Source organism: Thermobia domestica, chromosome 9 (genome assembly GCF_964235325.1).
Source record: "Thermobia domestica chromosome 9, izTheDome1.hap1.1, whole genome shotgun sequence".
Taxonomy (NCBI): Eukaryota; Metazoa; Arthropoda; class Insecta; order Zygentoma; family Lepismatidae; genus Thermobia; species Thermobia domestica.
Window position 1 is genome coordinate 123764825 of NC_137462.1, and position 13918 is coordinate 123778742.

The 13918-nt window shown below is 39.1% G+C and overlaps 1 pseudogene; it reads right to left on the reverse strand.

Annotated features, from left to right (window-relative positions):
• Positions 1–5900, reverse strand: part of LOC145660983 (glucose dehydrogenase [FAD, quinone] pseudogene) — a 29398-nt pseudogene extending 23498 nt beyond the window's left edge.
• Positions 5901–13918: the final 8018 nt, after the last annotated feature.

Genomic DNA, 13918 nt, shown 5'->3' on the forward strand with positions numbered 1-13918 from the left:
ACACCTCAACTGAGAGTTCAGTCTACTTAATATTGTGTTTTCACCACATTTTCGTGTAGGAAACCATTAACAATGGTATAACTATCACAGACTTTATCTATGCAGTCTATTGCACTCTCATGTGATCGTTGACGACAATAAATAAAGGTCTCCAAAATATGTTTACGCCCAACTTCATTAACCAACTTCGTAAACAAAGAATGTGAGCATTTCACTCAGTTATTTGTTACAGATAATTAATTCAGAATACAAGGAATTTGCAGTTCTACCCAATGCGGCCATGATCAGGGATTCATTCCGAAAAATACTGCGTTCTCTAATTTATAAACATAAAATAAGAATTCAAAAATAACGCAATCATTCAATCCATCACACATTGGTATCTGCTATGTTGAGAAATTCTCCAATAGTGAGCTTTCCATTTTATTATAAAGTGTGAAACCTGCCTAATGACCTACTTTTATTCCTATTTCTGTTGGGGCTGCGGTGGCTCAATGATAGAGCGTTCACTTCTGGTGCATGGGGTCCTTGGTTCGATCCCAGCTTGTGCCAAGTAACTTTGTGGTGGACAAACCCATGTGCGTGGGTTTTCTCGGACTTCTGAAGTTTCCTCCCGCATTCTTTATTCCCCCATTCATTTCTCGTCAACACCGTCTCCTTTAGGCTAGCCGGCATAACCATGGGACGTAAAATTTAAAGATTTTTCCTGTTTCTGTTGTAAACTTATTCACTGTATTTACATTTTCATTATTTGAATTCCGTTAGGCATCAAGGCTATATACTTATTATCATGTTAGATATTGTAAACTTATTTTTATCCATAACATGTGATGGTGAGAATATTTGTTCACATCGCACAGGGCTAGTGTGACTATATGGATCAGTCTGCACCTGTTGCTTAACACGGCAGGACGACCTCGTTATGTCGTAATCAACAAGTTGTCTTCAATTGAAAAAGAAGATGAAAGATCTGTGCTATGTAGGAATAGATTTTTGTTTTCATGCCGAACGAACCGAGTATGATCCACATTGAGTATGCAATTTAATATAATCTGACCTGGATAATAAAGTAGGTTGAAAAGGATTTTTTATAAAAAAAATTCGAATTCTTATAGTGCGGAAACATTGGACCGTCTATCCAAGTCTGTAACCATAATTTGGTTTCGAAATCGGCAATACCTTCAGTTAGTACATAGAAATCAAAATTTCGTCAAATTGACAAAAATTGTACTATCTTTGGAACAGACTGTATAAAATAGTTTCCTTCTTATAGTTCTAATAGGCGGTAGTTTTTTCGTAGGCATGTAACAATACACAGAAGGGAAGGAAATCGAAATCGGATATAGTATCTTCAGTTCACGCATTGAGATCAAATTTTCGTCAAGCTGTATAGTCAGTAGCTTGAAAATTAAGATCAGGTGGCAGAAAGTTTCTCACTCTTTTACATAATGATTGTTGATTTCTAGATTTTAGCCCTCGTAAACATTCATCCTTCGCCATACTCACAAGAAGATTTTCCCGGTGCGCAGAGAATACGTTCGGCTATATTACAGGATTGATAATTTCTAGTAAGATTTCCCTTAGATACCGTGATGTCTGAAGCAGTTTAAACACATATTTCTCACCATCATTACAGAAGAATCTTTTTCCTTTACATCAAACCAAACTGGTGCGAACATTTTTATAATCTATGTAGCTAATGTTTTCAGCTCAAATGAAGGATCTTTTCGTCGAAATATACAATCTCAAAATACGATTGGCTACAGTTAGTCACATTGAATGACGTACAGTGCCTGGATCCTTTACTGCATGATATCTTGGACACTCACGATTGTTTCTAGCTCTCACACTATCAAGAAAGTACCTTTGTTCTTTGTTTAGCGGAAATACCTTCGAATGGAATTTTCTCATAACCAATAATAGGAAACTGCTCACAGTGTTTCAACTGTTGCCGATTTTTCAAGAAAATGATTTGAGGCCTGAAGTATCACCATCTAGATGCTCAAATAAATGTTTGAAACGCAGGTAATTAAAATGTAATAAACAAGTGAACCACTGGAGTGGTCTTCCTTGTTTGATCTCAATATTATGAATAATGCCACTTTTGGGTCCAGGATTAGTTAATGTGCCATCACAGCCGATTGCAACAAGATCAGTTAAGCCCAAGTCTTCATTACTTAAATAAGAAAATATTCTCTCAGATATATTCTTTGCAGATCCACTTCTAGGCGAAACATGGCCAATAAACTGACCATCAGTATCTTCAGGTATGGATATATGATCTTTCCTTATTCTGCGGTATCTTTTATTGCCTATCTTTTCAGAGTTTCATTTTCCTATCATGAAAGTATATATATATCTTTAAGTGACATTTCAAATCAATTTATAATGATCTTCTATCTGCTACTTTTCTCTTTTATCTACAATCAAGGACGTGTCTAATTCTGCAATTAAACCAAGTCTGGTAAGACACTGGAAGCAACTGCTGTGGTTGCTCTGTTCGATAAACTGAACCGATCGCTTGCTAACGCTGTAGCAGCCAGTGTTAATCGCATTTCAGATTGTGCTGGTGAACATTATGATTGTATGTTTCCTTCAGTGCTTTGTTTATAGTGCAGTCAAAATAAGGTTTGAGGTAGACATTTAGAATAAAAAGATGGGACTTTTGGAATTTGTTCGTGATCTCTTCCTCATTAGCTTCCAGAAAATTACAAAAAATCCAGTTGCGGGTTTTCCGCTATTTTGAATAAAGAGCTCTCCCATGCGCTTAGTTTATGCCACATAACTTCTAAACTAATTGACGTAGAAGGTTCACTCTTTCTTTATTATACTTCGAATATTGTAGAAAATGTAACAAATTATTATAACTTTTCTCCGATTAATCATTTTTGCATAATTTTAGGATAAAGTGAAAAATTGGGATCTGTATTAGGGAACATATTCTTTTCATTGCCTCATACAACTTAACAGAGTAGAAATATGAAAAAAGTGCTCGAATAAAAGTTGTTGGAAATTTTATAAGCTTTAAAACGATGTATATATATTGTCACTATATACAATTTCAGTGATGTGCAATGAAGCTTTAAAGGTCATCGAACTACGCACAATTTCTGTTGAAACATATGAATGAATTATTTGACATGAAGAAAAAGAGAGACTATTTAGTGATTTTAGACGGCTTTTCATTGCAATTTCCGGTAACCATCAACAGGTTTGGAAGTCCGGCTAGTTTAATAAATAGCTTGTTCGTAAACAGTGGCGTCGGCAAGGGTTGCACAAGAACCTGAAAGTAGACTTTCGCACTATGTTTCTGTATGTAAGTCTATGTGCCCACTGAAATTAATGTTTGAGATAAAAGTTTCAAAAAGAAGATGAAATCTATTGCAACATATTTTACTGATGTTATCCTGAAAAAAAATCAGTTGCGGGTTTTCCGCCTTTTTGAATAAATAATCCTAGTCCAGTGGAATTACGACAATAATCGATCAAACTTAAAGATTTTTTTTAAAAGATTAAACCAGTTATAATATTTTATATGTATTGATATTATACTAAAAGAGTCCCGAAACTCTAGTTGCAGGTTCCCCGCCATTTTAAATAAGCAGCACGCCATCTTGAAATTTTCTCCAGAACGTAGTTTTTGCCTTATAGCTCCTAAGCCAATAAACGTAAAATTATTATTTGTTATTTATTATACGTCTAATATTATAGGATATATAATAAGTGATCACTTTCTCCGCGTTGGCGTTATCAAAAGTTCAGTGTACCTCAAAGCTTCATCTATTAGTGTTTGAAAATATAAATTAAAAATAATAAAAAAAGATTGAAACAAGGAATTAATTATTAAAAATGAAGGAAAATGTACGTACCGGAATTATTTGGGGTGCGTTTTACAGCAAATACCATCATATTCTGTTTCATGATTTACACTATTTCACTATACGTACTAGCTTTTATAATTGTGCTTAGATTCTTCTGCACTTCTATTAAACTGCTAAACTTAAAAGTATTGTAGTTATAAAAGGGAAGACAATTTACACTGTTCACCAGTTGAACTATAGACAGCTTCCTAATAGAGTATAACACCACCTTTCGCTTTGATAACGGAGGCTACCCGCCGCGGCATGGACTCCACGAGGATGCCTGAAGTGTGGTTGTGGAATCGCAATCCATATCTGCTGCAAAGTCTCCCACAGAGCTTGTAGGTTAGTTGGAAGAGGTCCCACAGCCGAAAGCTTCGTTCCATGCCGTTCCAGATGTGTTAGATCGGATTGAGGTCCGATGACCCTGTTGCCAGATCAGAGGAGTGCTCATCAAATCAATTTGCTGCCATCCTAAAGCGGTGGGTCGGCGCATTGTCCTGCACAAGATGAGGTCACCACTTGGATGTAGCACTCGGGCAAATGACATGAAATGGTCGTCCAGAATATCGCGGTAGCGTTTACCTTGAGGGATTGTGTTACACATGTTAGGGGACCCACTTCAGTCCACGTAATCGTGCCCCAGATGAGAATACCACCACCACCGGCCTGCACAGTTCCCTGCTGTCACGATGGATCCATTTCCTGTTGCGGTTGGCGACGCACCCTTACCGGTTCATCGGTATGTACCAATGTGAAACTGTCCAGGAGAACTTTTCCCACATTTCTACGGTCTAGAGGCAGTGTTCCTTTGCCCTTTGACCCTACCTGGGGGGGAGTGTTGGTTAGCCGGCACCAAACTCAATTGGTGACGTAACACGTACCATTGGGTCCAGGATGAGATAGGGAGTATCTCGACGTGTGCGTGGTACCTCTACACGATAAGGCGGTTGCCAGTTGAACGATACAGGTAGGCAGGGCCGGGATTGAACAAGCCCTCTCGGGCATTGCCTGGGGCCCCGGATTTGGGTTGGACTCTGCCGGGCTGTGGTCAAACCGTGGGATTCGGTATCATGCGGGAGCTAATCCAAGGAATCTGGGTAACGGTGAGCGTATGAGGGAGGTGAGCTTGCCTTGAAACGCTTGGGCGCCATGCCTGCAGAGCATGGTAGGACTGACTCGCTAGCAGTCTGCCTCAACCAGTAGGTCTACTGGTAGGCACTCAGGACTTCGGTCTGGCCGCGCAGTGGGCGTATCCCACTCCATCAGAGACGGGGGTTACATCGCTTCGGCGAGTCAGAATTAGGGGACAAATTCTGACGGTGCACTTCGTGCACGAGAATACATAAAGTGTTGAGGAACTACGGGCGGGGTGCATTACATTCTTGCCATTCGTCCATTAACCCGTCCATTAAATAGACCGAACGGTCGCGGTCATACTCTCGATGCATGCAATTAAGCGTGGTATAGTAGACCACTAGCGAACAATGTTTCTTTGCCTATGCTAGACGTTGTTTCCTGTGTTGTGCTGTTAGAAGGGATATTCACGTGGATCGATGGGTCTGTACCCCATGGCGAGCAGGTGATTGCTAATTGTGTGGCTGCTGACACAGCGTTGTTGTCTTGCATTGAACCTCTCCGCAATTTGACACACTGTGATCCGACTATCGGCTGTTACGATTCGGTCCACTCAGCGTCTACCCCTGTCGTCGACACGCCAATGACCGCGGCAGTTTGCCCGTGTGGGAGCGGTTTTACCGGAAGCCAGGTGCTCACGATACACCTTTGACACAGTTGCCTTTGAATATCTGAGTATCGCAGACACTTCTGAATTCGAGCCACCCAGTCATCTGACCGAGCACCTGACCACGCCTTGAGATAATAAATGAACTTGAACAAAAGTTCTAAATATACCAGTGTACTTTGAGACTTACTTTTCTCAATGGCGTTTTGCAGTTGAATGTCCACAGTTTTCTTTAACTTTCTTCTCAAAGAAGTTGGTTTTGGTGACAGCTTCATCATTACACCCTTCATCTGCATCTTCAATTAACGTAGCATCCGTGCCCACTACTCTGCCCACAAAATGGTGTACAAACTAGCTCTTTTCTTTTTCATCCACAATTGTTTCCGAAGTTCGTCTGGCAGTTGCATGCTACAAACTTTAACAAATCTTCTGGAACAGTTTGTTCAAATCTTACAGGAAGAAGGCAAACAGGAAATTCTCCAGCTGCCTTCAATTGGAGTCATCTCTTTATTTTTACACTGCTTAACTTGATATAACACATAGAGACTATGGTAATTTGCAGCAGTTGTTGTTGGAGATAGTACTGCTAAGTTGAAAGTGTCACTAATGCGTTGTTTGGATACAATCTTTCTGTACATGCAGAATCTTGTACCCAGATTTTCTTTCTCTGCACATCTATATAACGCTAAGAACATATTTTCTCCAGCAGCTGCCACATCAGCAGACGATGTTTGGTTGTTGTAAACATCCATTTCTTGGCGCAGTTCTTAATTTTTACCCAGTATTTTGTACGCAAATTTCTTCGCGTTACTGTGTGGAGCAGAAATTGTATCACAACCAGTGAAGGCATGCAGAAATAAAATGCAGTTCACCATATCGCCCAAAGCTCTCTAAAGGTTGCTACTGCTGTATATCTTATTTGGTGGCTTCATATCAGGAATAAACATGGAACTCTTAGGTGCTTCGAGTGCTACCATCAGAACTAAAATATCTGAACCTTCTCCCATTATTACCTATGAGCGAAATTTTGCAAGATTTGTTGTGATTAACACAACTAATGTGTGTGTGCATCTACAGGTGATTGATGTACGGTACAACCAGATTTCTCGAGATATTTCGTCACAAGTGATATCAATTCGGGTTTTTTCTGTGTTAGAAACAAATTGCTGTTGAGATAAACGAACAACGTGGATGTTATCGTCAACTATTACATGTATTCATGATTTCTTTGTTTATGTCCACTGTTTTATATCCTTTACGCTAGGTCGGCCATCCAATACAATAATTTATTTACCATAGTGTTTGGTGATAAACCTCACATATTGCTCATATACCTGACCGCAAAAATTATGGAAAACTAGAGTTTTGGGACACTTTTAGTATTATATCAATGCATATAACATATTCTAACAGTTCAATCTTTTTTAAATAATTTTTAAGTTTGATAGATTGTTGTTGTGATTGCACTGGACTAAAGCTATTTATTCAAAAAGGCGGAAAACCTGCAACTGATTTTTTTTGTAGTATAACATCAGTAAAATATATTTCAATAGATTTCATCTTCTTTTTGAAGCGTTTATCTCAACATCAATTTCAATGGACACGTAGGCTTACATACAGAAAAGTAGTGCGAAAGTCTACTTTCAGAGTTCTTGTACAACCCCTGCCGACGCAACTGTTTACGAACTTCTAACCGATTGTAGGGTCTCGGTTCGGGCTGCCTTTTATTTGCAATCGGTTCGTTGTCTCTGTTCGGGCGGCAATTTATTTGTAATCGATTTGTCTTCTCTGTTCGGGCGGCCATTTATATGTAACCGTCAAGTGTATCGGGTCACTGTTCGGGTACCATTTATTTGTAATCGCCTGATCGTAGTCTGTCCTCCGTGGTCCTGTCAGTAAATATTCTCCTGAGATCTGGATTTACCTGGGTAGGACGTTGAAGGACCTCTCCAAGAAGGGATTACAAAATTGTTTCCAAATTGCTCGTCGGTCTCAATGATGAGATGAGCATTAAGCGCCGAGAGGTTCGTATGTCTCGTCTCTAAAACCTCACGGACTATCAAACGGTCATCCAGACCATAACACACACAAATATCATTCGCACACACAACGAAAACACACTAGGTTAAATGACACTATACTTATTTATTAGAATACTATTAAAAGAAGAACGAAGAGAAATGATCACAACACTTAACACTAGATATATATAGCCTATATAATTATTTTCATTACTAAAATCGCACTTTGAATTTTGGGGACTGTAGCCCTTTGTCGCTCTGATATATACATAGAAGATTATAATTGAGATTTCGCTATAAATGCTTTTCTCATACCATTGATGCACTTGGGGGATTAGCTCTGGGGGAAAAGTTGCCGGGATAATCCCACGTAGAAATGTAGTTGCTGTTCCAAACAGTCCTGAAGAATCGACGTGAGTCTTCGGTAAAATTACATAGTCTGCAAAGTGGAATGCTAATGTTGGAGGGCGTATTTATAAATTTTTACAGCACTAGGTATATGAACCTAGGACTTCACTAGTTGGGGCTAGCCGTAAGAAAACGCCCTTCACCGGCTAATAGCTTGTGCCCATTAACACAAAGTCATACTTGAAGCTCGACGCAACGTGCGTAGTTACAGCTTCCAAACCTAGAGTCATACTCCTCGAACGCAAAGGTTCGAGATACAAGCTGCAATGGTTTACTGAAGAATGTTGGCAGTTCATTCTGAAATCCACTCAATTAAATCACCTGTACGCACATGCAAACAGAATACGGACAAGAATATGTTAATTTTAGTCCACTGGCCACGACGCACTAGACATTGCGATATCTCGGGCGTGTGAAAGTACAGATAAGGAACTGCTTAAGGGATGTGGTTGGTGCCATACGGTCGCTTGAACACCCGGTCTACTATGGTCTGCTCTAATCTACTGCAATATTTCCATAAGGGATTAAATAAAGCACTTAATTAAATTCCAAATAACAGTAGAATAGAGACTGTGCATATTAATAAGTCAGAGAGAAACACTGAAAAGGTTCGTCGCTCACTGAAACGTTCTCAGCAAAAAGCAATGTTTTAAATGTATATATGAAAAAATCAATGAAAGATTTCTTTGTCCAGTTGCGTGGGAACGAATCAATTCCCACCGAAGAAAGAACTTATTTCCGTCGCAGAATAAAGTATAAATCGAAAAATAATCACTGTCTTTACGAATATAAAGAGCGTCCACAAAAAAATACTTCTATAACCTGGTGGCGGTTAAAAACTATTTATTAAACTAGCCGGACTTCCAAAGCTGTTGATACTTACCGGAAATTGCAATGAAATCCGTCTCAAATCACTAAATAGTCTCTTCTTCTTCATGTTCAATGTTTCGTTCATATGTTTCAACAAAAATTGTGCGCCGTTCGATTACCTTTAAAGCTTCATTGCACATCTCTGCCATTGTATATAGTGACAGTATATACACATAGTTTTATGGCTTATGAAATTTCCAACTACTTTTATTCGAGCACTTTTTTAATATTTCTACTCTGTTAAGTTGTATGAGGCAATGAAAAGAATATGTCCCCTAATACAGATCCCAATTTTTCACTTTATCCTAAAATTATGCAAAAATTATTACTTGGAGAAAATTTATAATAATTTGTTACATTGTCTATAATATTCGAAGCATAAAGAAAGAATGAACTTTCTACGTTAACTAGTTTAGAAGTTATGTGGCATAAACTAAGTGCATGAGAGAGACTCTGTATTCAAAATAGCGGAAAACCCACAACTGGATTTTTGGGGGGGATTTTCTGGAGGCTAATGAGGAAGAGATCACAAACAAATTTCAAAAGGTCCCATCTTTTTATTCTAAGTGTTTAAGTTTGGCCCTTTTTTGATGTAATTTGACTGGACTATTAACAGTCTCGATATTCTCTTTGTCCAAACAAATCTCATTAGATGTGGTGACATCTTGGTGCTGAGCAGTTACAATTAGGGCTACACTCTTTCTTCCTTTATACTAATTCTTTTACTTTCCTTGCAGTCTGGGTTTCTAATGAAGAAAAACTGTTAGCCATGGCCTAAGGGAGGGGCTTAGTAGGGCTATAGCCCCGGCCTCCAGGTGGACAGGGGCCTCCACTCTGATCAAAATCTCAACTGACTATGTAAAAAGAATCATGAAGATACAATCATCATCATAAAATAAAATATGACCTAAGATATGAAACATATTCCGTTAACTTTCCTACTGGACTTTCACAGAAATGTTAGGTGAGATCAGCAGCGGCCACATATTTTTTCTAGTCCCGGGCCTCCAGATGGTTTAATCCAGCTCTGCTCTTAGCTTCTTTAGTCGTGAAGAAATTTCAGTTCAGTAATTAGTTACCCAAGGTAATTATCAGTAATTAGTAAACTATATTTTATACATGGAGTTCCAAAAAGTGTGATTTTTTAAGAAGTTGACGAAATTTCGACTTTGGTGCGCGCGATGAAGATACTGCCTGATTTTAAAAACAAATTACAGTTACATGTTTGAATAGAGGGCCCAACTTATCTGCATTATTAGAATTCGATTTGGAAAGAATTGTTTTTTCGAGAGACCTTGCTGGCCAACTATCATCTCCAAACCCGCGCGTGCGTGTAAAAACACCGTGGGCAAAAACAGCGCATGGACAAAAACAACGCAAGCTAATACAGCGTGTGCAAAACTAGCGTTAGGAAAAGACCACACATTGACAAAAACAGCGCATGCAAATACAGCGTGGACAAAAACAGCGCATGCAAATACAGTGTGGACAAGCATCATAGATGAATATTTTGCTCTAGGCTCGCTCGCGCTCAGGCACACTTCTTCCAACTGGGCTCGCGATCACTTACCTCAACTGGCTTGCACTCACTCGGACTTGAACACACTCGAGCTTGCACTCACAGTCAGTATTCTTAACTGGGCTTGCGCTCGCTTCTCTCGACTGGGCTCGTGCTCACTTGGGCTCACACTTACAACTCTCAACTGAGCACGCATTCACTCGGACACGCACTCACTTACCTCAACCGGACTCGAGCTCGCGATCACTTCTCTCAACTGGGTTCGCGATTACTTACCCAAACTGGTCTCGCACTCAATTCTGTCGAATGGGCTTGCGCTCACTCGGGCTTCCAGTCACTAATCCTAAGTGGGCTCGCGTTCACTCAGGCTCGCGCTCACTTCTGTCAACTGAGCTCGCGTTCATTCGGGCTCGCGCAGACTTCCCTCAACTTGGATCAGCTCGTGATTACTTCTCTTGACTGGCACACTCTCACTCGTACTGACGCTCATTTATATCATTGAGGCTTGGGCTCGCGTTCAATCATTGATCCCATAGCCCGGCTGAGCACGAGTGTCAGGCTCGCGAGTTTGGACACCTACGGCAAAAACAGCGCATGCATGGCCCACAATACACATCCTTTCTGAAAGCAAACATTGCACAATTCTTTACATCTTAATAAATAGTATTGCGTTTTTACACTTTATGTTGTGTCCTCTTTATAGGTTAAGTCATTTTTCCGGTTTTGTATATACATATATTAGTATACAACCATTCCCTTCATATCTATTCCGTTTATAAAAACGAAACTTGGTGCACTCAGTTTTTAGCTTTATAGTATTTTTCACGATAGATTTGGATTGTGTGGTTTTATCTGGGGCCACGCCAGAGGAGGTGAAATTTGATGGAAGATATTTTTGGATGGAATTTTTTCCGACTTTATCTCAATTTTTCGTGTTCAAGTACGTTATGGGCGCCAACACATAGCACCTCTGGAGTACTTGTTTTATGCTGAAGAGAATTAACTATAAAACATTACCTTCAAATGAACAGTGCTGATGGAATAGCTTTTTCACTGTAAGTCTATAATTTTTTTAACGTTAACGAGATTAATGAGCTCCAGGGGCTTACTCGTTTGTCCGTGAGAGCCCAGTTAAGACAAGTGACCTCGAGCATGAGCCCAGTTGCGGGATGTGACTCCGAGCCCGATTGAGCTCGAGTTCAGTTGAGAGAAGTGAACGCGAGCCCGAGAGAATGCGAGCCCACTTAAGGTTAGTGATCACAAGCCCATTAGAGGGAATTGAGTGCAAGCCCGTGTGAGTGCGAGCCCAGCTTTTGGAAGTGATTGTGACCCCAAGTGAGCGCGAGCTACGTTGAGAGAAATGATCCCGAACGCGAGCCCAGTTGAGGAAATGTAGCACGAGACTGAGTGAGCGCGTGTCCGAGTGAACGCTAGCCCAGTTAGGATTAGTAAGCACGAACCCCTTCTAGAGAATTGAGTGCAAGCCCGTGTGATTGCGAGCCAAGTTTGGGGAAGTGGTCGCGAGGCCAGTTGAGGGAAGTTATCGCGAGCTCGAGCCATGTTGATGGAAGTGAGCGCTATCCCGAGTGAATGCGAGCTCAGTTGAGAGAAGTGATCTCCAGCCCGGGTGAGCGCCAGCCCAGTTGGAAAGATTGAGCTCGAGGAGCGTTAGCGAGCCTAGTGCAAAATGTTCATCTATGATTTTTGTTCACGCTGTATTTGCTTGCGTTGTTTTGGTCTGTGCGCGGTTTTTGTCTGTGCGCTGTTTTTGTCCATGCCGTATTTTGGTCCACGCTGTATGTGAATGCCCTGTTTTTGTCCACGCTCTATTTGCATTCACTGTTTTCACTCATTGCTGGTATTGTTTGTGCGGTTTGATCTAGAACCGTCAAATATATTGACATGTGTCGAACTTCATTTGAAAATAATGTAAGAAGTACCTAAGATCAAATTACTAATTAAAAACGCGCTCTTTCTTTCACTCCTAGGTTTTGTCCACGCCGCATCTCTCCTTTGGCTGTTTCCTCTGTGCGCGGTTTTTGTCCATCCGCTGTTTCTGTCTACGCTGTATTTGCGTGCACTCTTTTGCACAGGCGCGGTTTTTTGTAGATGCGCTGTTTTTGTCCACGGTGTATTTGCATGCGCTGTTTTTGTCCTTGCGCGGTTTTTGATCATGCGCTGTTTCGTCCACACTATTTTTATGCGCTGTTTTTGTCCTTACAGTGTTTTCTCCGTGCTTTGTTTCTGACCTTGCGCTGTTTTTTCCGGATACCTTTTTATTGCCCATTCCTTTTTGTCAAGTACTATCAAAAACAACTATCACAAATGAAAACAAGAAACATTTCTGAACACCTGCTGATAGACAAAGCAAAAACACTTCATAACAGCACTCAGTTCTTATCAACAGATACGACCGGTGAACTTGACTGATTTTGAAATTGCAATGTAATCTGTTTATTGTAGCTAAGTTGTTCAACAAAATATTAATGCCATTAGTTATTGAAACACAGTTTATAGGCCGACTCGTAATTCGTAATTATACACTGAATATTCCCTGTCAATCTAAGTTTGTTTTATTTTTATAGTAAAGATATTTTTAATCAAATAAACATTATAAACAATATTGACAGTAGCAAAGAATCTAACAGTGTTCGAGAACTTGCTGAATTCATATATATATATATATATAGGGTGTTTCAAAACAACACCGACAACGTTTCGGAGGTGATTCCTGACTCCAAGATAAGGCAAAAAGTATAATAGGTAAAAGTATAATTTTAATAAAAATATCTAACTTATAATATGAAATAAATACATACTTACAACATACTTATAAAGAGTTCATCACACGTAGGAGACATTATGACATCAGTGATTCATGTTAAACTATAGGTTTCTCATTTAAAGATATTTTACAGTTTGTTTGATATATTGTACCAACCGACTAAAATTTTGTAAGTGTAATTTATAAAGTTTTACAAATAGGTATAAATAAATTTATATGAAGCTACATGAAGCATATATATTCTTCCTTTATCTTATACATAATACACATACTTATAGCAATAAAGTATTATTAATGAACGTAAATCAACTTATACGTATTATCTCTAAATATTTGACATGAAGCTCTGTGAAGCACATGTATTCTTCCTTTATCTTATATAGAATACACATACTTATGAATATAATACCAATAATTCTTTGTATATAGGTATAGGAAGAAAGACATTATAGAAATTTTTATTGTGTTGTTCGTTGTTTATATATATATATATAATATTATTCACATATAAGTAAAGTTATATATTATTTGCAATAAGGGCATTTAACTATTTATATATATACAACTTTCTTAAATAAGATATTTACAATATACAATATTCTTTAAATAAGGCATTTACTTATTTGCATTATATACACGTAGAAGTGTTGAACGACGGGATGTAAAGAGTCATGAAAAATTTATGAAATTTGTCAACGTAACTTATCTGAG